At 45.3% G+C, this 24,048-nt stretch overlaps 1 protein-coding gene across 4 annotated transcripts in view; it reads right to left on the bottom strand.

Annotated features, from left to right (window-relative positions):
• LOC148010021 (peroxisome biogenesis protein 3-1-like) overlaps positions 1-24,048 on the bottom strand; it is a 73,395-nt gene that overhangs the window by 47,014 nt on the left and 2,333 nt on the right. The gene's annotated exons all lie outside the window — the stretch shown is intronic.

Below are 24,048 nucleotides of genomic sequence, written 5' to 3' on the forward strand. Positions count from 1 at the left end.
CCCCCTTCTTCGTCTTTTGGTCCTTCCCCTTCTTCTGAGAGGCTTGACCTGTCAACGCCTCCGACTTGGAAGCATTCTGTCCCTTTAACTGTTCCTCTTGGTCCAAGACCATAGGAACCAACTCTTCCCACCGAAGAGTAGACTCTCGCCCCAAAGCAATGAGGGCAGAGTAAAATGTACCGAATCGTGGCGGCAACTGGGACAGTAGTGTGATCGCCATGTCTTCGAAGGAAATCGGCTTCCCCGCATTCTGAACCTGCATCTGAAGTTGCCTTAGCTTGTTAATGTGTTCCCTTAGCGAAGAAGACTTATTGACGGACAAGGTCCGCATCTGTACCTCCAAAGAAACCCTCTTCATCAGGGTCATCCGATTGTACATTTGATCAAGCTCCAGCCATATCTCACGAGCCACCGTCAAGTGCTCAATGTGAGCGATCACGGCTGTAGTGCATGATAGAAAAAGAAAGGATCGAATCCTGGCATTCAGTTTGTCCCAATGAGACTGGGCCCTGGCCAACTCCGCACGAGCATCGGAAGAGAGTTTGGACTCATCTCTTACCGAGGGCCGGTCAATCTCCTCCTGTACCAACTCCGCCAAATCATAGGACTCAAGGATGGCCAACATCATGACACGCCAAATGCGGTAGTTGTCGCCGTCGAGCTTCTGATCTGTAGGAAGAGCCGGTAAGACAGGCACCTTCCGGTCCATAATCGCCTGGAACTCCAAGTCCATCTCTGTAGACATCTTCACCTGCAATGCCTTCTCAAACGCAAAAGCAGCCCCCTCTGACTGGGTAAACTCAGCCTGCTAAGGCTCTTCCGCGTCCTGAAGCTTCTTCACCCGCCGGAGGCGATGAAAAAGCAAAACCTGCACTATTAGGCTGAAAACTCAAACTTCCTCCGCGTCAAGCAGCAGTAAACAGCAGCAAATCCACCACCTGTACTCCTTTCCTGTGCGCCCACACTCGTTTCAGCCTTGTTCCAAGGCGCAGCCCTCCTGTCTGCCCTTAAACGCAAAAAACGCAAATTTGTGTCGCGATGGAAACTCCTCTTCAGATTGATTCTGCGCTCAGTCAGCCCTCAAACACTGCTCTGATACCATGTCAGAGTGCAGCGGTGCGGAAGCGTAGGACTGAGAGAGAGAGAACGCAGAGAGAGAAGGGAGAGAAAGAGATAGTGGACGATGAAGATCTGCTGTATATAGAATGCTGAATACAAAAATATACAATGGGCGCAGTGCGCTGGACTGCGTGTCTCCACCTCGACGATGCGACCTGCTGTCCACCTCGAAGTCTGCTGCAGTCTGCACTGTCTGCTGTCTGAAATCTGTGAACAGAGACAGAGACTGCGCGTCACCGGTTTGTAATCTGCGTCAGAGAAGAAGTGTGTAGACTGCTGAAAGTGTCGACTATTAAATAGTCGAAATCTGCCACGAACTGGGGCGCCAGAAACAGGGTGCAGCCTGGAAACAAGTCGGCTGCATTAAATGCAGCCGACTGGGCTGCAGACAGTCGGACTGCCACGTGGCAATCCGACTGACTGTGCAGGCTATGATCTCTAACATTTAGAAGCTCTAACTTGTCTATCACTTGTTTTGAGAGAGGAGGTAGCTCATTCTAGAGCACTCAGTTTATTGCATTTCAGTGCATTTTCTCCTCTAGTCGAGATTTTATGTGCATTTCCCGAGGCAGTTTCTGCATTCTTCAGCCTGCCTCACCTGCCAGACATTGTCCACCCTTTCCGGGATTTTCTGAGCATTCCTAGAATTTTTACCAGCATTAAATGCTGGTCGGATCAGTATTAAATGCTGGTCGGACATATTTATGGCCTCAAATTTCAGGTCGGCCAGTTTTTGGGTTTTTTGGCTATTTATAGCCATTTCCCACTTGGCAGTCAGTTGTATTATCATCTTCCCTCCTTCCTTGGCAAGTGCACACTCCAACTCCGTCATCTTCCTCCGTCTTCGGTGCTGCTGTCATCATCAGCCTGATCTGGTGCCCTCACTGACGCTTCGGGCTGCGTGCAGGGACTGATCAGTCCACAGTTTTGTGTTCAGCATTCATTACAGTCAGTGCAGATTTTCTTCCTTCATTTTCTGCTTTCTCTCTCTCTCTCTCTCCCTCTGTTTTCGTGTTTCTTCTTCCGTTGCGTACTCTCACATGGTATCAGAGCCAAACTGAGAGCACAGAGGAGAGCTTCCATTGTAGAGGAGGACACCATCAAGTGCAGCCTTTCTTCCCTCCTTTCCAGCCCTTGGCGGTGCTGTCCAGGCTGAAACGCAGCCTTCCATACCTGCATTTTGTTGTTTTGCAGCATCAGGAGGAGTAGGTGACAGTTTTCTAGGTGTTTGCAGGCTGCGTTTGCATCAAACGCAGCCAACAGGAGGTGGTCAACATTAGCAGAGGAAAAGGCGTCATCATCTGGAGGATAGGCGTCAGTTTTTCTCTCCAGGCGGCAGCATTTTCTCTCTCCTCTTGCAGGCGACAGCATCTTCTAGGTCTTTTCTGACATAGGCAGCTCCATCTTGATTGTCTGTTGGTCACAGATTGTTTGGTGATTGCAGATATATACGAAGATGTCTTATCACCAATTCTTTGCTAATTCAGAGGATGAGGTCTCTATTCCTTCCTCTGAGAGACGGAGAGACTTTCGTGCTAGTTCACGCGACGACCGGAGGTCACCTAGCCCATTTAACCGAGATCCCTCTATTCCCCATTCTCTCCATGTTTCACAGAAGGCTCGTTCTACTGGCCTTCATATGCCTTCCATGGCACCCTCTATACAGGTGCCTGTACTCCGTTCTTTTCCCAAAGAAGACCAGCTTGATGGTTCCAACTACTCGCTTTGGTCGTGTAAGGTGGAGTGTATCCTTGATACCTTTGATCTTTGGGAGTTTGTTACCCACCCTATTTCCCGTCCAGTGGAGGATCCCACCGTTGGATCATCGATGGATCATGCGGCCTTATGGGATCGGCTCAACTCACGAGCTTGATCTTTCCTGTTTATGAGCTTACAAGATTCTGTCCTAGTGTATGTGCGCAGGTTGCGGAAAGCAGCGGAAGTGTGGACAAAGCTTGCTTCTTTGTACCATCAGAAGACTTTTGCCCATCGGATTACTCTCGAGAAGAAATTACGGATACTCGTTGTTGATGATTCTTCTTCCATGAAGGATCATATCAACAAGTTGGAGGACATGAGGGATGAGCTTGCGTCCCTTGGCAGGATGATCTCTTCCGAGGATATGGCCATGATTCTTTTGACTCGGCTGCCATCTCCCCGTTTTGATGTCTTCTACACCAGTCTTCTTACATCGAGGACCCGTGAGAAGCTTCTATGGGAGGAGCTTGCCCTGCTTGTTTTGGAGCATGACGAGCGCGCCAAAGAGGTAGCCAGTGGATCCACCTCCATCAAAGCTTTTGTTGCGGGTTCAAGAGGGGGGACACAGAAGAAAGGAAAGTCACAGGCTAAAAGACAGGAGAGTTCTTCAGGTGCTGACTCTGACTCGGAGAAGCCTAAATGCCCATACTGTGGGAAGGGGACACATTCAGAGGAGAAATGTTGGAAGAAGTACCCTCACCTTTGTCCAGGATCGAAGGATGGAGCTAACACATCCAAGCCTTCTACCTCTACTCCGACGATTACCCATGAGTCAGTGTTCCTTCATATTGAAGACTTGGAGAAGCCTTCTTCAGTGGTTGCCTCATCTTCTAAGAGACCTTGGCTGGTTGATAGTGGAGCTTCTAGTCATATGACTCCCCGATGTGATTTGTTGCAGGATCTATGCCCTTTTGAGGGTTCAATCACTGTTGGTGACATTGTTTCGGTGTCTATTTGTGGTGTTGGCACTTTGCCTTTATTTCCTGACCACGTGTCGAGCTCCCTTTCCCAGGCTCTTTATGTTCCTGACTTGGACTTTCCACTCCTCTCAGTCTATGGCCTTACTAAGCTTGGTACCCGGATTGTCTTCACCGAGCACACCGTTTGTATTGAGGATTCTTCTACAGGGGCTGTTATTGCGACAGGTTGGCAGGAGAGCAGGCTTTATAGGCTCCATTCTCCTTCTCTTATGCAGGGAACTCCGAGACAGTTGTCTATTGCTACACCCGTTTCCACTTGTGCACCCTCTTTTCCACAGGTTCCTTCCCATCCCCCACCCTCTCCTTCGGTGGTTCCCTCGTACCCCCCATCCCTTTCAAAGGGGGACGATCTCGGTGATGCGGCTGTGGATTTCCTGGCCCCTACTGTTTTAGAGGGGGCTTCCCAGGATCGCAAGGAGTTTCTTCATCGGCAATCTTCATCGACGGACTTCATCGACCTTGGCATTCCTCTTGCCACCCCATGATCTGTTTCTCCCTTGGCCATCTGCCACATCCAGGATCTGAGAGGAGGTGTTAGCAGTCATGTTTGTCATGCCTTGTCATCTCCTGCCTGTGAGCCTCAGTCTGAGTCAGACGAGGACTTTAGGAGCTCTGACTTGTCTATCACTTGTTTTGACAGAGGAGGTAGCTCATTCTAGAGCACTCAGTTTATTGCATTTCAGTGCATTTTCTCCTCCAGTCGGGATTTTATGTGCATTTCCCGTGGCAGTTTCTGCATTCTTCAGCCTACCTCACCTGCCGGACATTGTCCACCCTTTTCAGGATTTTTTTGACCATTCTTGGCATTTTTACCAGCATTAAATGCTGGTCGGACATATTTATGGCCTCAAATTTCAGGTCGGCCAATTTTTGGGTTTTTTGGCTATTTATAGCCATTTCCCACTTGGCAGTCAGTTGTATTATCATCTTCCCTCCTTCCTTGGCAGGTGCACACTCCAACTCCATCATCTTCCTCTGTCTTCGGTGCTGCTGTCATCATCAGCCTGATCTGGTGCCCTCACTGACGCTTTGGGCTGCGTGCAAGGACTGATCAGTCCACAGTTTTGTATTCAGCATTCATTACAATCAGTGCAGATTTTCTTCCTTCATTTTTTGCTTTCTCTCTCTCTCTCTCCCTCTATGTTCGTGTTTCTTCTTCCGTTGCGCACTCTCACACAACCCACACACAGTACATTGGCAAGCTATCAAGGGATCTTTAGATACATGCAAGGCACTTAGTCATATGCTTATTATTTTCCAAGGAGGAAGACTTGCACTTACAAGCTTATAGCGATTTAGATTGGGCTAGTGGTTCAAACACTAGGCAGTCTACAAGTGGACATTATTTCTTTCTAGGGCGCTCATGCATTTTGTGGCTAAATAAGAAACAAGTAACTACCACTACCTCGTCTTATGAGACTAATTACAAAGCAACCTTCACAGCAACAGTGGAATGTGTATGGCTACATTGATTGTTGGCTAATCTACAAATTTCTTTGGAGAGTCCTACACCCATTCTTTCTAACACTCAAAGTGCTGGCATAGAATCTTGTGTTTCATGCTCAAATGAAACACATTGAGGTACATTAACATTATATTAGAGAGAGATGCTATGTAGGAGAGATTAGTTTGATGTATGTTCCTACACAGGAAAATGTTGCTGACATTTTCACCAAAGCACTACCTTGTGAGAAATTCAAGGCTTTTCGAAAGTCCTTGAACTTACTACCCTTTAGTGATTGATCTTTCTGTACTCCCATCACATTGGCACTACAAGGGAGTGGTAGAATTTGCCAATTCTATGCGTAGTGCCCAATGATTTAGCCAATTAGTTTGGAGTGTGACCACAACTAAGTTAATAAGTTATGTGACTACATGTAGAGTTAGTTCAAGAGTTAGCTAACTTCAATTGGATTAGGGATTTGGTCACCTAAGACTGTACTTTCATTCTATCACTTTCAGTTCAGTAAGTACAGTCTATCATTTTCAACTCACATGGTCTACTCCACTGTCTACTCTCGCTCTTTTGTTTCTCTCTCCTCCATAGCCAGTTTAGTCTCCAATATGGCTACCAAGTTAGTGAAGATAAAATTAACTCTTGCTTCGTTGTCAAAGAATATCAATGCATGCTGGTCCCTAATTTTCCCCCATGCTCTAGAAAGCTTAGTAGCATTATTATTAGGCTGATCACTAACTACATCAAGTACCAATCCAGCTGATAGTTTAGGCCTCTTAACCTTTGCATCCTCTTTATTTCAGCCTTGTCTTCTTGCTATTTATTAAGACAACTCCTAGCTATGTGTCCCTCTTGCTCACAAATGAAGCATTTATTTTGTAGCTATAAGTTTTCTATGCTAAGCAACACTTTTCCAAGTTCTTTCTTCCCTTTTTTGCTTCTTTTGGAACCTATTTGCAGATCTGCCCTTCTTTTCAGCCTTAAAAGTCAGCTTTCATGACTTTTAGCCATCACCTTGAAAGTCTGAAGACTTTCCATGCAGCAAAGCATCAATACTAGTACATGCTGTCCCAATGAGTTGTGACATGCTGGTCATGATGGTTTTTATGCAAAAATCCTGAATCTCTTTAGGCTGCCCACAACAATACTTTTCAATCTGCTCAGAAAGGGAGACAGCACGATAAGAAGTAATGGGCAACAACATCTCCCAAATCTTCCTATTATATTGCTCTAATTCTTGCATTGCAATGCTTTAAAATTATGCCATGTGGTCACCACATCCACTTCAAAAGTACTCGTCAACCATGTAGAAGCAAAAATTTGCTTAAATTGAATCCACGATGACGGAGCTTTCCTTACATCAAGATGGTAGACCACCACTACACTGCATTCCTTTTCATAAAGCAGCTTTCAAATTGTTAAATGAAAGTCAACATTTCAATCTATCTTGTGCCCAACTAAAGACTTCAAAGTTTCCTTATCCACCCTTATTGTATTCCTTTGCTTTGCTCATCAGTGCCGATTTCTAAATTGTTATAAGCAAGTGGCTGCAAAAAGGGTGCACTTGCTGTTCCAACATTTTGACCAGCATTAAAATGCGCATTTACATAACCAGCCGTTGTTCCATTTGTCTTAAACATACCAAGTTGCATGGATGCATTACCAAACATGGTACTTTGTGCCCCAAGCATCATAAAAATATAACTACACACGGGATTTTGCCATTCACAAATATACTTGGCTTCTCATTCCTTGCATTGGTGGCTGCATACTATGAACATTCAGTTGAAGCATTTCCATGGCTGAAGTATTTCCAGCCATTTGATTGGAAAATTGCTGCTGTCCTCAATCAATCTTTGACTTTGTCATCATATTCTTCACTTTCTTGCTGATCATTAGTATCAAGAGGCCTAGAAGGACCTGCATTTTGGTCAACACCGACATTTTCAGATAGTTGCACATGTTGTGAGTCTTGTCCAAGATCAGCCAATGCATTTACCTCTTCATTTGTGAATTTTCAGAGCAACAAGCATCATTATTACTCAATCCCTTCTCACTGTATGAAGACATTTCTTGTTGTAATGCTCAATTGAAAACAATTTCATCACTTAAACAATGCCTCTGATTTCAATTAGGTGCCATGGGCCCACCTATTCCCTAAAATTCCAAATTTCAATTGCAGAATTCCAAGTCCTAGGCCTTGAATTCTGAGCACACTTCTTGAGATGGTTGTCAAACTCTACTTTTTGTTATAAAATTAGGGTTTATAGAACAAGAGATCTTTTGAGACAAGCTATGAAATGGCTGAGCGAATAGAGAGGAAACAGCAGAGAGAGAGATTTTAGAGATTTGTTGTTTACAAGAAATTGGTGAAATTGAGGCTTTGTCCCTATTTTCCAATCCAAATGGATTCATCAGCAACAATAGGAGCATCAAAGGCTATAATCTTTAGGAGAAAGTGTATCAACAGCAATCACCAGCTTCCCACGGTCAAGATATGCAGTCGTCTTCACCAAAATGGTCTCCAATGGTTGGGAAGCAGCCCCAAAAGCAAGTAGCAACAGTCCAACCCCTCTCTTCAACAACTCGCGATTGTAAAAACGAGATTTCCTACTCTCTTCAGCCTGATTCAGCCTCCCCAAACTTTGAATAGGAAGTTTGGCCTAGTGACGGCCTTACTTATTCATTTTTCAACAATTTACAACCTTATTAAATTAGTTTTTGGAGTATAATTAATTTGTGCCTAGAAAAATAATTAGACAAACCAACAATTAAATTGGCTAAACCAATTTGTTACCCAAGCATACTAGAGCATTTATTAGCCCATGAACTAACATTAATTAATTAATTAATTAATGCCTAGTTCCTAATGTTAACATTGGCATTAATGTCTAATAAAGTTATCTATGCCAAAGTCTATCACTAGGTGCCACCTATACCCATCAAGTACAACTTGTTACAAGTTTTGCCTTTTGCATCCACTGACTTATTAGGGTCCTTGGCTTACCAATGTGAAATAACTAACACAACCTTGCATATCACACGTGCACTTCACATTTGCACATTTATATAACAATTAATCAAATGTTAAGCAAAGCATAAAAATTTCGCATCCCTATGACAACTTCCAAACTTCGTTCAATGCGTCAAAAGGAATAGCCCTCTTTAGATCCTATGCATTGGTATACTTGTATAGATGAGGCTCGCTTGCCCACCTCATTGTCCTCACGGTCCCTTGTTGATATTAGAGAGTCATGAGGAGTGACTCTTAGCAATCATGATTGTCATGCCTTGTCATCTCCTACCTGTGAGCCTCAATCTAAGTCGGTCGAGGACTTTAGGAGCTCTGACTTGTCTGTCACCTGTTTTGACGAAGGAGGTAGCTCATTCTAGAGCACTCAATTTATTGCCTTTTAGTACATTTTCTCCTCCAGTCAAGATTTTGTGTGCATTTCTTGAGCAGTTTCTGCATACAACAATCTGCCTCACCTGTCGAACATTTGTGAGAGTGCGCAGCGAAAGAAGAACACGAACACAGAGGAGAGGAGAGAGGAAGCAGAGAATGAAGGAAGAAAATCTGCACTGACTGAGATGAATGCTGAATACACTGGAATGGACAGAACAGTCCCTGCACGCAGCCCGGAGCGTCAGTGAGGGAACCAGGACAGACTGGAAGCAGAGGCAGCACCAATGCCGAAGACGGAGACGGAGGGAGCAGTGCTGAACCTGCAGAGCATGAATGAGATGAATGCTGGACTGACTGGGGGGGCAGCTATAAATAGCCCCCAGCCAGAAAACTGGCCGACCAGCTAAACTGGCCGACCTGGCCAGATCTGGTCCGACTGGCCAGATCTGGTCCGACTGGCCAGTTCTGGTCCGACTGACCAGAACTGGTCCGACTGCCCAAAATAATGGGCAGTCACCCCAAAAACAGCCCAGAACTGGGCTGTAAAATGCCCAGGGCTGCATACATACAAAGGCAGCCTGAAAACACACTGACAGAGCTCCTCTGTCTCCTGTCAGACTCTGACAGGAGCTCACAACCAGGAGATGACAGTCTGAGACTGAATAAGAGCAGGCTAACACCCCCTCTCAACTCCTGGGAGAGACTGAAGACCCAAGAGCCGCATGTGATGAAGCAAAGAAGCCTGAGGCAAAGGCTTCGTAAAGAGATCAGCTGCATTGGCCGCCGTAGGACAATAGACCACCACCAGCTCCGAATCCACGATCCGCTCTCGAACATAGTGATACTGAACCTCAATGTGCTTCGTACGAGCATGAAACACCGGGTTCTTGGCCAGAGCAAGAGCACTCTGGTTATCCACGCGCAGCTCCGTAGGTCCGGTCTGGGTAAAGCCAATCTCCGCGAGTAAGCGACGGAGCCAAACTGCCTCCATAGCGGTCGAACATAGGGCCCGATACTCAGCCTCTGTAGAAGAAAGTGCCACAGTAGGCTGCTTCTTGCTGCTCCAAGAGACAGCACCAGATCCAAGGGTGAAAGCATAACCTGTAGTGGATCGTCGCGAATCCACATCACCTGCCCAATCAGAATCACTCCATCCAGAAAGGGTAATCCCATCTCCATACATGATCCCAAAGGATCGAGTCCCTTGCAAATAGCGAAGAACCCGCAAGGCCGCCTGCCAGTGATCCTGGGTAGGAGTCTGCATAAAGGAAGACAATAAAGCCACCACAAAGGAGATATCCGGCCGAGTGTGAAGCAGCCAGATAAGAGAGCCGACAAGGCACCTGTAACGGGTGGGATCGGTAAGAGGAACGCCAGCTGTCAAAAGCTTGGACTCAGGGTCCATAGGGCATGAGATAGGCCGACACTCAGCCATATCAAACTCCGAAAGAAGCTCGGAGATGTACCTGTGCTGCGAGATAAAAATGCCCTGTGCCATCTGATAGATCTCCAGACCTAGAAAGAAGTGAAGGATCCCTAGATCCGTCATGTCAAACTCCTGCTGTAGAATGGACCGTGTATGCTCCACCTGCTGAGTGTCGCTCCCTGTAATAATAAGATCATCCACATACAAGATGAGAAACACCGAAAGAGAATCCACAACCCGGAAGTAGAGGTTGGGATCATAAGCGGAGCGCGCAAAACCACTCTGTAGAAAGAAGCGGTCAATCCGCTGGTACCAAGCACGAGGAGCCTGCTTTAGGCCATAAAGAGCCTTCCGCAGCCTGTAGACATGATCCTCCTTCCCCTGCACAAGAAAGCCAGGAGGCTGTGAAACATAAATCTCCTCTTCAAGAACGCCATTCAGAAAAGCAGACTTGACGTCCATCTGATAGACAGGCCAACGGTGATGTGCAGCAAGAGCCAAAAGCACTCGGATGGTGGACATCCTAGCTGTAGGAGCAAAAGTCTCAAAGTAATCCAACCCTGCACGCTGGGCAAAACCCTTGGCAACAAGCCTAGCTTTATGCTTGTCCAAGGAGCCATCTGCAAGATATTTGGTCTTAAAGACCCATTTCACACCAATCACCTTCCGTTTCGCGGGACGCGGTACAAGCTCCCACGTATGGTTTCGCTCGATGGAGTCGAGCTCGGCCTGCATAGCCTGTCTCCAAATATCCTGTGCAAGAGCCTCCTCCACTGTGGAAGGCTCAGAATCCTGAAGAATCTGTGACATAAGAGCATAGTTCACACATAGTGAACTGTCCCGCTGGGCCTGTAAACGGGCTGATCGACGAGGACCTGTAGAAGAGGCAGGAAAGTGTGTAACACCTGAATCCTGCATGAGCCGGCGATACCATAAAGGAATCCTGAGAGACTCCTTCTGTGAGGGAGACCGGGGGGTCTCCGGAACCTGTAAAGCACCCAAATCGGAGAGGGACTCCCCCTCACCGAGTGAAGGTAAATCCTCCGCATCTGAAGAAGGCTGTGTATCCCGTAAAGATCCCGAAGAGGCGGTAGAAGAGCTCGTAGAAGACGAAGGCACATCCACCAAAGGGGTAAGGGAAGCCGAAGGAGGAGGAGGAATAGGGGGGGTGCTAAGGGTGATCCTGGAAGGAAGTGAAGGGAGAGAAGGTGGGGGGGGGTCCATCGATGATGAAGAAACATCGGAAATAGAACCATCAATCGGATCCTCAGAGGCCGAAGCCTCATCAAAGATCACATCCCTGCTCACCTCAACCTGCCGCGTCGTCGGGTCGTAGAGCCGATATCCCTTCGTGGTCGTACTATAACCAACGAAGATAAGCTTTCTCGACTTAGAGTCGAACTTCGTCTTCCTCTTCTTCTTGTCCACATGGACAAACGCATCGCACCCAAAGATGCGAAAATGGGACACGGAAGGCTTCTTCCCAAAGAAAGCCTCATATGGAGTCATGTCCTGTATCGCCGAAGTCGGAGAGCGGTTGCGTATATGTACCGCTGTAGCCACCGCCTCACCCCAAAGGAAATGAGGAAGACTCCTATGCTCCAGCATAGATCGGGCCATCTCAATCATGGTCCGATTTGCACGCTCCACCACACCATTCTCTGATGGTGTGTTCGGATGGGAATACTCCACCCGAATACCATGATCCCTGCAAAACTGAGAGAAAAGGTGAGAAGTGAACTCTCCACCGTGATCAGCTCGAACACCACGGACTTTGGAAGTTGTTTGGGTCTCCACAAACACCTGCCACTCACAGAAACGGGAGTACGCCTCGCTCTTGTACTCCAAGAAATAAGGCCACACATAACGACTAAAGTCGTCCACAATCAGCATCAAATACTTGGCCTTCCCAAGGGAGGCCGTGCCCATAGGTCCGCAAAGGTCGGTATGAACCAACTCAAGCGGTGAAGTAGCCCTCCTAGAAGCAACCTGCGGGTGAGGCTGCCTGTGCTGCTTGCCCCTCAAGCAGCTAGGGCACAAAGTGTGAAGAGGAGGGAAATCAGGAAGTCCCTCCACCATCTTCCTCCTAGAAGCCCGGCGAAGAGAATCAAGGTTCAAATGACCATACCGAGCATGCCAGAGTAGCCCAAGCTCATGGGAAGTCCGCGCAGCCAAGGCTATGAGCGTATAAAGCCCACCCTCCTGTGTACCTGTCCAAAGGGCATCACCTGTAGAAGCATCCTCCACTGTGACTGCATCCTGAGTAAAAATAACGCGGGTACCTAACTGAGTAAGACCATGCACAGATAAAAGGTTAAAACCCAAATCAGGCACATAGAGCACTTTGGCGGAGGAAGACCGCCTGTCAGAAAACATAGGTAAAGTCCCCACTCCATGAACAGGAACTGTAGAATTGTCACCAATGGTGACTGTACCCCCTCTGGAACGAAGATCCTGAAGCCAATCCTGACGGAAGGTCATATGTGAAGATGCGCCACTGTCGACGAGCCAAGGCTTCTCCGGAGTGGTAGAAGCTAGGGCAGTGTCTTACTCAACAAAGAGATGCACAAACGCAGATTCTGTTGTGGCTGGGGCAGCCTTCGAGTCCTTCTCCTTAGGCTTCAAATGGGGATACTTCTGCCAACACTTCTCCTCGGGATGAGTGCCCTTCCCACAATGGGGACACTTGGGCTTCTTCTCCTTCGCATCCTTCTTATCTTCCTCCTTCTTGTCCTTGGACTTCTCCTTCTTTTGTTTCTTCTTCTTGCCACCACCTGTGGCAGCCGTAAATGCCTTGGTGGAGCCACTGGCTCCCACCTCTTTGAGTCGCTCGTCATGCTCCAAGACAAGCGGGGAAAGCTCCTCCCATAGGAGAGTCTCACGGGTTCTCGTGGTGATGAGGCTGGTGTAGAAGACATCATAGCGGGGTGATGGCAGCTGAGTCAACAGAATCATCGCCATATCCTCAGACGATATCAGACGACCAAGAGAGGCAAGCTCGCCTCGCATATCCTCCATCTTCGTGATGTGCTCCTTCATGGAAGAAGAACCATCAAGACTGAGCATCCGCAACTTCTTCTCCAGGGAAATCTTGTGGGCAAATGTCTTGTGCTGATACAAAGAAGCAAGCTTTGTCCATACTTCCGCCGCAGTTTTTAACCTGTGAACATGTACAAGAACAGAATCATGGAGACTCATAAAAAGAAAGGAACGGGCTCGAGAGTTGAGCCGATCCCATAAGGCTGCACGGTCCATAGAGGTGCCATCGGACGAATCCACGGGGGGTCGGTCGATGGGCGAAGAAACAAGATCCCACAGATCAAAGGTATCAAGGATACAAGCCACCTTGCATGACCATAGGGAATAGTTGGAACCATCCAACTTGTCTTCCTTCGGAAAGGAAGGGAGAATCGGCACCTGGATAGAGGGAATCAAGGAAGGCATCCGCACAGTAGATGCAGTCTTCACTGAAGAAACCTTCGCAGTAGATGGAACCCTCTGAGATGCATGGACTGAAGAAGGCCGAGTGCGAGGAGGGTCATCCCGTTGTCGAACTTCACGATAGTCCCGCCTCCGCTCAGAGGAATGATGAGAAAGAAGCTCATCCTCTGAGTCTTCAAAGCCTGAAAACTGGTAAGACATCTTCCAATCTGCAAAATACCAAAGAAAATTGTGCCGCTGACGAAATAGGACCAACAGTGTGGTCACCAACCACCAAGATGCAGGCAGAAAGTGCCTACAGCCACCTGGATCTGCAAAACGCAAATAGATCTGATGGCGAACACCAGAAACGAGACCACCAGCACCGGGAACTTGCCCAGACAGAGGTCGCCTGCAGGAGAGGAGCAGCCAGGGTAGAAGCGACCTGTAAAACAGCAAAACGCAGGCTGTAGGTGGGTCGCCCTGCAGCAGAGGAGGTCGCCTGGCAGCAAACGCAGGGTTGCTGCGTCACTGGATGATGTGGCAGCCCCTGTGTACAGCAAACGCAGGCTGTACAGCCTTCTGATGCAGTCGCCTGGCTGGTGTAGACCTGTTGGCAGCCTCCTGAAGGAATCGCCTGGCTGTTGTGGGACTGTGAACAGCAGCAGTAAGGTATTTCTCGCGTCCTCCGTGCTCTCAATCAGGCGATGATACCATGTGAGAGTGCGCAGCGAAAGAAGAACACGAACACAGAGGAGAGGAGAGAGGAAGCAGAGAATGAAGGAAGAAAATCTGCACTGACTGAGATGAATGCTGAATACACTGGAATGGACAGAACAGTCCCTGCACGCAGCCCGGAGCGTCAGTGAGGGAACCAGGACAGACTGGAAGCAGAGGCAGCACCAATGCCGAAGACGGAGACGGAGGGAGCAGTGCTGAACCTGCAGAGCATGAATGAGATGAATGCTGGACTGACTGGGGGGGCAGCTATAAATAGCCCCCAGCCAGAAAACTGGCCGACCAGCTAAACTGGCCGACCTGGCCAGATCTGGTCCGACTGGCCAGATCTGGTCCGACTGGCCAGTTCTGGTCTGACTGACCAGAACTGGTCCGACTGCCCAAAATAATGGGCAGTCACCCCAAAAACAGCCCAGAACTGGGCTGTAAAATGCCCAGGGCTGCATACATACAAAGGCAGCCTGAAAACACACTGACAGAGCTCCTCTGTCTCCTGTCAGACTCTGACAGGAGCTCACAACCAGGAGATGACAGTCTGAGACTGAATAAGAGCAGGCTAACAACATTGTCCACCCTTTCCGAGATTTTTCTAAGCACTTCTAATATATTACTAGCATTAAATGTTGGTCTATCATATTTTGGTCCCAGATTGCAATCAGCCAATTTTTTTGGTTTGCGTCTATTTATTTGGCACTTCTCCCACCTGGCAAACAAATATCTTTCTCATTCTTTGGCAAGTGTATACCCAACTCCGACATCTTCTTCCGTCTCCAGTGCTACTGTCATCATCAACTTGATTTGGTATCCTCATTGACACTGTGGGCTGCATGCAGGGACTGATCAATCCTCCTGTATTCAGCATTCTTTCCTGGTTCAATGCAAATTTCTTTTTTCTTTACTTGCAATCTATCTCTATTTCTTTGTCTCTGTGTTCGTGTTTCTTCTTCCGTTGCGCACTCACATGGTATCATCACCACAGAGAGAGAGAACATCAGCATTTTGCAGAAAATGCATCTTTCTTTGTGCAAGTGACAATATTTCTCCCCCAAGTAGACCCTCCACATTGACTTCCTTGTGATCCTATAGCCATTTCCTCTTATTTTGGGGCTATCTACCACCAAAACGCAAATTTCTTGTGGGTGTCTTGCAGGACTTTGAAGATGCCTTACAACCAATTTCGTGGCTTTGATGATACAGATGAGGAGCCCCCTCTGCACTTCTCCGGATAGCAACAAGATTATCACGCAGATCGTGAAGACCAAAGGTCACCCTGTTTGTTCGGGAACCCTCTCCTCCCCATTCTCTCCATGTCTCACAAAAGGGCTATTTTGCTAGCCTCCATATGCTATCCATGGCACTCTCTATAGAGGTTCCCATAATCCCTTATTTGCCTAAAGAAGACCCACTTAATGGTTCAAACTACTCACTTTGGTCATGTAAGATGGAGTGTATCCTTAATATCTTCGATCTTTGGGAGTTTGTTACTCATACTATTCCCCACCCAGTGGAGGATCCCACCGTTGGATCATCGATGGATCGTGCAGTGTTATGGGATCAACTCAACTCTAGAGCCCGATCTTTCCGCTTTATGAGCTTACAAGATTTTGTCCTAGTGCATATGTGCAAATTGCAAAAAGCAATGAAAGTGTGGACAAAGCTCACTTCTTTGTACCATCAAAAAACATTTGCCCACTATATTACTCTCGAGAAGAAATTACAGATGCTGGTTGTTGATGATTCTCCTTCCATGAGGTCATATTAACAGGTTGGAGAAAATGAGGGATGAGCTCGCGTCCCTTAGCACAATGATCTCTTTAGAGGATATGGCTATGATTCTTTTAACTCAGCTGCTATCTCCCTGGTTTGATTTCTTCTACACCAGCCTTCTTACATCAAGGACCCATGAGAAGCTTCTACGGGAGGAGCTTGCCCCGCTTGTTTTGGAGCATGACGAGCACGCCAAAGAGGTTGCCAGTGGATCACATCTTTTGTTGCAAGTTTGGGAGGGGAAAGAAGAAAAAGAAAGGAAAGTCAAAGGCTAAAAGACAGGAGAAATCTTTAAGCTTTGACTCTAATTTGAAGAAGCCTAAATGCCCATCCTGTGGGGAGGAGACACATCCAAAGGAGAAATGTTAGAAAAAGTACCCTCACCTTCATCCGAGAGCGAAGGATGGAGCTAAAATATCCAAGGCTTCTATCTCTACTCTAGAGGTTACCCCTAAGTTAGTGTTCCTTCATATTGTTGAGAAGACTTCTTCAGTGATTGCCTTGTATTCTAAGAGGCCTTGCCTAGTTGATAGTGGAGCTTCTAGTGACATGATTCCACAAGGTGATTTGTTGCAAGATCTATGCCCTTCTGAGAGTTCCATCACTATTAGTGACATTGTTTCAATGCCTATTAGTGGTGTTGGCACTTTGTCTTTGTTTCCTCACCACCCTTCAAGCTCCCTTTGACAGGCCCTTTATATTTTGGACTTGGGTTTTCCACTCCTCTCGGTTTCTAGCCTTACTAGACTTGATATCCGAGTTGTCTTCACTGAGCAAGCCGTTTCTATTGAGGATTCTTCTACAAGGGCTATTATTGACAGGTTAGCGAGGGAGTGGGCTTTACAACCTCCATTCGCGGCAGTTGTCTACTGCTACATCCGTTCCCGCTTCTGCACCACTTATTCCACAGGTTCCTTCCCATCCCCCACTCTCCCCTCTGACGGTTCCCTCATAAACCCCCATTCCTTTTAGAGGGGAACAATCTCAATGATGCGGTTATGGATTCCCTGGCCCCTAGTGCTTCAAAGGGGTATTCCCAGGATCATGAGGAGCTTCTTTATCGGTAATCTTCATCGCCAAGCTTCGACATTGGCAATCCTCTTTCCACTCCATGATCTGTTTCTTCCTTCGCCTTCCGACACAACCAAGATCTGAGAGGGAGTGTTAGCAATCATGATTGTCATGCCTTGTCATCTCCTGCCTACGTGTCCCAATCTAAGTCAAATGAGGACTTTAGGAGCCCTGACCTATTTGTCACGTATTTTGACAGAGAAGGTAGCTCATTCTAGAGCACCTAGTTTACTGCCTTTCAGTGCATTTTCTCCTCTAGTTGGGATTTCATGTGCATTTTCTGGGCAATTTCTACATACAATAGTCTGTCTCATCTACCAAGCATTTTCTCCTCTAGTTGGGATTTTGTGTGCATTTTCTGGGCAGTTTCTACATACAGCAATCTATCTCACCTACCAAACATTGTCCACCCTTTCCGCTATTTATTTGGTACTTCTTCCACCTAGCAGACAAATATCTTCCTCGTTCCTTAGCAAGTGCACACTCCAACTCCATCTTCTTCCATCTCCAATGTTGCCGTCATCATCAACTTCATTTGGTACCCTCACTGACACTGTGGACTACATGTAGGGACTGATCAGTCAATGCCAGGATTATGGTGGATCCAAAGTCAACTAGTGACAAAAAAAGGGATAAATGAGCACATATGCATTTTTACATGAATAGAATGTCAATGCATGGGGTAATGCTAATAAAGATGCAAGTATTCGTGCTCATACAGAATGAGATGCAATGGTATCACTTGAACAATTCTCTCGCAAGGGAATTGTTCACTTGTCCAAGCACCCTTTTACAATCATATCATCCTAACAGTGCGGATGAAGTTACAAATGTCCATAATACATAATACATAATAAATAGATGATTGAAAGTGTAAAGTTGTAAACATCATCACTGTCACTACCAAGAGAAGGAAACTGCCCCCTCTCAAACTAGAAGAAGTGAGAGGAAAGCATCCTCTCCCCGTCAATCGAAAGAAGTAGAAGAGGGTGTACCCAAGCCAATCCATGGTAGAAGATATTGTAGAACCGGCCAGTTGACTACCTTGATTAAAATATCTGCAAAATTATCGCTTGACGCCACAAACTCTAGGCGAATGATACCTAGCTCAATCTACTCTCTGGTGAAGTAGAGAACCACTACGTGCTATGTCCGAGGGGTGATGACAGGATTGCCCGCAAGGGCAATGACACTTTGGTTGTCACAATAGACAATTGTTAGCAACTCGCAAGGGAATTGTAATGCGGCCAACAAGTTCCTCATATAGATGGCCTCCATAGTACCATCAAAGAGAGTTCGATACTCTATCTCGGCCATGGAAGCTGTCAGCGTCTCCTGCTTAACGACTAGCCCAAGAGATATGGGTCATGCCCAAGGTGGGTAGCCTTCATGGGAACACCGAGTGTCAGGATCTCTTGCCCAGTCAAAATTAATATATCCCTATAAGTATAAGTCATGACTATAAATGAGCCCATAATTATAGATATACCTTAAATATCTTAACACACGAAGACAAGCAATCCAATAAGACATTCTAGGTACATTAAAATACTAACTACGCAAACTAACTTAGAATACAAGATCTAGCCTAGTATGAATCAACCAGAGTAACTTTCCTACAATAAAACGATAGGTATGAGCATCAAAAGGCTGACCCGAGGTATCCTTGTACAGAAAGACATTGGGATCTAGAGATGTAGCCGCTGGCCGTGTTTGATCAATGCAATACTAGTCCACTAGCTATAGGGCATACTTCTACTATAACAAAACGATACTTTTCTTGAATCTAACAATCTCCATCCCCAAGAAATAAGATAACGATACTAAGTCTGCCATCTCAATATAGAGCAAAGTTGTGCCCTAATTTCTGATAGAGCCGCAAAATCTGAGCCAATGAGTAATATATCACCAACATACAACGGGTTATAGCTGACCCTCCGCACTAGAGGAGTGAGCGTATAGATTTGGATCATAGGGGATAAAATGGTATCCATAAGTCCATAAGAACTCGTCCATCCTATGGTATCAAGACCTTAGCGCTTGCTTCAACCAATAAAAAGCTATCCGTAAGCGAAATACCTTGTTAATCCGGTCAACAAAAGAAAAGCCGAGAGGCTGCTATACATAGACTTCCTCTAAGTAACCATTCAAAAAGACACTTTTTACATCTATCTAATAAATCAGCCAACCGTGATAAGCGGCAAGCACAACCAACAAACGAAATGATGTTAATCAAACGATCGGTGCAAAGATTTCTTCATAGTCAAAGCCGTGCTTTTGTCCAAAGCCTTGCACTACAAGGCGAGACTTGTATTTGTCTAAAGTACCATCAGCCTTTAGCTTGGTCCTAAAAATCGACTTCGTCCCGATAATTGGCTTGTGATGAGAACAATCCACCAATGTCCAAATCCCATTGCAATCAATACTATCCAGTTCCTTCTCCATGGCCTCACGCCACAAAGGATCCTAGAGCACCTCCTGCCAACTGTCTCACTCAAAATGTGCAATATAATCAATTGTAAATAGCAATACATATAAAGCATGAGAGGCGAGCCAAGCAGATCCTAGAGCCCTTCGAAGTAAAATCTGATGAAAGGATTTCCAAATCTTACATGGTTTGCTGGTACCAGTGAGATAATGGGTCTCGGGGAGGAGGCCTAGGAGAGCACAAGTGAGACTGTTGAGGAAAGGGTGTACGATGCTGCTCACCGAGTTGACATACTTTACAAACCTCTCGAGATAGTTTTAGGCATGGAAGGCCCTTAATTATCCCCAAATACAATAGCTCATAAAGAGAGTTGTAGCCAAGATGTCCTAAGCAAAAATGCCAAAGACGCTCAAAGTCCGTAGGCTTTCATATAGTAGCCAAAGCCTGGAAGCGATGGTGCATCAAATCATTGGCAGTCGGCTCGATAAAAAAGTATGTCATGTGGTAAAGGCCATTAGGCTATGCCTTGTCGTAAGCAATCCCGAAACTAGTGCGAGAGTTAAGAACCTTGACTGTGGTCATAATGAAGAAAACTACTCGCCCCAACTAGCAAAGCTACTGAATGGACAAGTTCACTCCAAGTTGGGGGACACGATAGACATCATCCAGTGAAGCGAGATCTGGCCCTAAGTCAATGGAAAAACTACCACGACCCTAGGCTTGAATCTTGACCGAGGAGTTGTATCCTATGTGAACACTCTCAGCTACAAGGGCTCAAGAAATAAATATGTCCGCTCTAGAAGTCATGTGATGGGTAGCTCCACTGTCCACAAGCCAAACATGTACTAATGTGCTCAGATGTGACGACTAGGCTTCTTTAGGCACCTCATCAAGAGGCAACTCGTAGATGTGAACAAGACTCACATTCGATGTCTCTAAGGAGACGATGTAGATCTCTACAAACCAGTCAAACAAACCCTCTAGAGTTGAGTAGTTCGCTCACTGTGATGACCGCCGACCAAAGGTAGTGTGAGTCCGACTTCGCCACTGCTCCTATTGAGGGTTGCCACCACCCTGCTTCCCTTGTTGGGAGTTACCCAACTGGGGTGCGGGGATCTGATTCTTGGATTTTGGTTGTGTCTCTTGCCTTAGATCAACACTTATCGTCATGATGGCCAACTTTTTCACAATGTTGATAATACCTATTTTTCTTAGGTAAATTCTGTCATCCAAGTTTAAGTATAGATTATTTGGTTTCTTAGGATTCAATAGCCCTAGTGTGATTTTGATTTTGATTTTGATTCGAGTTTTGTGTGCCCTTGCCCTAGCACCCCTCTGCGAAGATGCAACTAGAGCTCTCCCTATGAAGGATGTATTATAGAATTGATCAAATAACCGTGCATAACGCAACAACTGACACTCAAACTCATAAATGTGGGCATTGGAGGCTATGAAATCACTTGCTGCACAAAATGGAAATATTTTTGTGGCAGTTTGTTAAGCAACAAGATAACTTGATTGTCTGAGAACTTACGAGTCCCAATGATTGAGAACTCGGTGAGGAGACACCAATACTCAGTCAACTTGACTTTCAAGTCATCCTTGTCTATGATTTTGAAATTTTGAAACTCATGATCCAAATTCATACAATGGATCCTATCCCAAGCTACATAGCAATCAACTGAGTGTATCCAACACTCAAATGCTAAGTCGAAATGCTAAATCTAAGAGTGAAACTCAAGCAGCAAGCCCTGTATAAGCTTAACAATAGCAGAGGCGTTACGAGTCTTCCATGAGCAGATGACCTCATAAAGAACAAGGGCAGAATTAGGCTGGGATTCCAATCCCTGCACTACATCCCATAGATTCTAAGAGTCTAAGAAATGAATCATAAAATTTGATAATTGTATAGTTTGACCCATTAAAATGAGTCTTGTCATTAAATGCATGCTTGGTAGACAAGGAGCTAGAATCATGAGATGTCTGTGAAGATGGATAGATGGCATAAGATGAAGGAAAAGATGGCGGTGGTGATGGTGGATAAGGAGGAAGGGGGAGTAAAGGTGGATAGGCAGAAATAGGCTGTTGATATCCAATGAGTACCAACTACTGCAAGGTACCGAAACGAACATAGGTCCATATAATACTGTAGATGTAGATGGAGGCATTGGGACATAATAGCCTTGTCCAAATGTCGGTAAAGGCACAATATAATTATCGAGTGGTCCACTAGGTTATGCCATAGAAACAAACTAATATACCAAACAATTCACACTCGTGTATATCTAGGATGCACTCCTAGAGGGATAACCTAACTGTGTGTGTGTGGGAGGTCAAGCCTCTATCACGGGTACACCACCCAAAAATAGATGTATAGAGGTCCTAAAAGCTATGCCTACATGTGCAAAAACCCCCCTCCCCCCGGTGTGGTGTGTGGTGGATAATGTGGTACACTTTAATGGAAGTAGAAAGAAAGGTGCAACAAAAGATGAGAGAAAGATGGATAGGAGCCCAAATGGATTTGTGATGGATGTTGTTGCCGGAAACATGGTTGGTTTCTTTTGTCCAATAGATGCACTAGATGAAGATGTACCTATTTCATATTAACCATGAGAAATAAAATCATTTGAAGAAAAAGTAAAAGTAGAAATACTTACAAGTTTTTCTTTTAGCTTCTTATCTAGTTTTAAGTTCATAAAAAAATACACTTCCTCATTAATCACAAACCAAAGCTTGTTTTGAAGAGTCTCTTCTTGATGAGTATCTCCCAAATCCAACAAAAAATACATAATCAGTTGGCATAGAACCTGAAATAATAGAGTTCATACCTAGCATTGGAAAAAAGAAATATTGTGAAGTGATATGTAATCCGAGCCAGGTTCCACTTGTGGATGGCTGGTCCTAGTGGAGCTTCTGAAGGTTCTACAAGAACATGAGTTCTGTGTACCGAATCTAAAGAAGAAAACTCAAGCTTACCTTCAGCCTTCTGCTAAACCCTATGCATAAGAATGAGATCATACTCAACGGTAGAAATTTAATATGGTCTGTGGTCTCCATGATAGTCCAAGTTCTCTGTCCATGTCAAATCAGGTAGTAGCAAGCTGGAAAGTCTACTCTTGATAGTTTCTATCCTTTGCCTGTGGAGACTAGAAAAGTGTTATGAATGTATTTGAAGTCATTTAATCCTTGTATTGTTCCTACTTTCGTGAATTAGCTCTCCAATCAAAGACCAAAGCTTCTCAGAGAGTATCTGGCTCTGATACCATGTGAAGAAATACTCTAAACGCAAAAAGAACGAAACCAATCGTATGACAAGGCACAAACTGATAAACTCAAAACACAATTAGAGTTACAGTTAGAATAACTCAAAGATAGTGAGCACAATGAATAATGAATATACAATGCTCAAGTAGCAAAACACACTATGTAGTCAAATACTAAACCTCGAACTCTCATATCTCTAGGATCAAGGCAAAGGTTATGAGCTGTAGAGTGTCATACTCTGAATGAATCCCAAGTTACAAAAAAGGCAGCCTGTGAATGTCGAACACCAACAAATGCAACTAAGAAAGGTTGAATCTAATGCAAACAACAACGCATAAGAGAGAAATATTAAAAACACAGATACCTGAGCAAAGAGAAAATCTAAACGACAGTTGTTAGGTGCAAATGCAATAGATAGAGATGAAAGAATGTCAAGGCGGCAACCTAAAACTAAAAATGCAACATTCAAAGAAGAGAGAAGATTAGAGATACAGTTCCACACTGATGGCAATAGCACCGATGTTGACACTAGCATCAAACACAGCAACAAACTGTAGGTGACAACCCCTAGGAACCTAGCGATAGCTGCAAGTAGGAGGCAAAGGCTAGAATCAAGCGCTAGATGGTGGCAAATGGCTGGGGGAAGTTTTGACTACGATGTCCTCTACGAATAGGGTATGGACAACAGAGATACGTCTCTTGAAACCTACAAAAACGAGATTCGGAGAGTGGTGGACTGCATGTCTACTTATAGAAAGTTTGGAACACCCTAATATAAGACACAATAACTCTCTAGGATTACACTTTTTTTTTAATAAGAGGTTTTTTTTATTAGTTAAACGTGTTTTGGGGCTATTTAAGTCAAGCTAATGCATTCGTAGCTCAATACAAGACTCTCAACAAAATTACAATTCGAAATAGATTTCCCATTCTGATGATCGATGATATCTTGGATAGATTGGATGGATCCAATCTATCCAAAGTACTCAACTAGATTAACGTGAAGAGTAGCTACCATCAAATAAGAATTGCTCCTCGAGATATTCATAAAACAACATTCAAGACAACTTTTTGTTTATATGAGTTTCTTGTGCTACCATTTAGTCGCACCAACGCTCCTCTAAACCTTAATAGAATGATGAAAAGAATATTTAGAGCACATTGAAAATTTATAGATACTTTCTTTGATAATATTTTGCTTCATTCAAAAGATAA

Source organism: Lygodium microphyllum, chromosome 30 (genome assembly GCF_053477565.2).
Source record: "Lygodium microphyllum isolate KBCC chromosome 30, Lygodium_microphyllum_v1.1.10, whole genome shotgun sequence".
Lineage (NCBI taxonomy): Eukaryota > Viridiplantae > Streptophyta > Polypodiopsida > Schizaeales > Lygodiaceae > Lygodium > Lygodium microphyllum.